The following is a 244-nucleotide window of genomic DNA, read 5'->3' as shown; positions in this document are numbered from 1 at the left end:
TTAAAAGAATCCCTTCAAAAACTACCCTCCCACCCAGCAAAACAAAGATTAAACAACCAAAGATGTCAGCTGCATCCTGGAGCAAAGTATCCCGGGGGTCTCACAGAGCCAAAACGATTGCTGAGCTCCAGCGCGCTCTTCCCAAGCTTCTGGGATGCCCTGTGGGCGCAGAGGTGACTGACACAGTTCTGTGGCTCTAAACCGACCTGTCAAAGACAGGGAGAAAGAGAGAAACACACGTCCG

This window comes from Buceros rhinoceros, unplaced genomic scaffold (assembly GCF_000710305.1).
Source record: "Buceros rhinoceros silvestris isolate BGI_N320 unplaced genomic scaffold, ASM71030v1 scaffold35162, whole genome shotgun sequence".
NCBI lineage: Eukaryota > Metazoa > Chordata > Aves > Bucerotiformes > Bucerotidae > Buceros > Buceros rhinoceros.
The sequence above is the reverse complement of the archived record's forward strand: the minus strand, read 5'-3'. Positions refer to the sequence as shown.